Here is a 593-nt window from a genome sequence, read left to right as displayed (position 1 = left end):
CATCTCCCCCGGACCAGACCGGGGCCCCAACCCCCCTCGAGGGCTCCACACAAAGAAAACGGCCACGTTAGTGCGCTCGAGGCGAGCGAGCTTTGTGCGTGTGTATGTGTGTGCGTACGTGTCTGTGAGTGTGTACCCGCGCGTGTGTGCGTGCGCCGGCAACGTGTGTGCGCGCGCGCGCGCGTGAAGGGGATGCCTCTCACCCCAGCCCCCTTCCTCCAGCGCACCCTCCTAGCAGCTCAGAGACAGTGACACAAAAGCCAGGGAGGGGACGAGAGATGGAGGAGAGCGGGCAAACCTTCTCCTTGCGCCTGTGCCCTCGGGCTTGCGATCCTACGGCGCTCCCCAGGCCGCCTCTGCCGCCACCGCGCCTTTGCATAAACCCTCCCCTGCCGGGATCCTAGGGACACACCGGAGGGAAGAAGCCTAAGGAGGAGAGGGTGGGTGGGGAGATCCGCACACGCCAGCTCGGGATGGTCTTCCTTTCTCCTTGCACCCATTTATTTTATAGCTTTCGGGCTCCCCACTCCCACTTTCTCAGAGCGCTCGGGGTCAGCGGGCTGAGAGCACAGCTGGGGAGGACAAAGAAAGCT

The sequence above is a fragment of the Bison bison genome, unplaced genomic scaffold, assembly GCF_000754665.1.
Source record: "Bison bison bison isolate TAMUID 2011002044 unplaced genomic scaffold, Bison_UMD1.0 scf7180017845410, whole genome shotgun sequence".
Lineage (NCBI taxonomy): Eukaryota > Metazoa > Chordata > Mammalia > Artiodactyla > Bovidae > Bison > Bison bison.
This window is presented reverse-complemented; position numbering follows the sequence as displayed.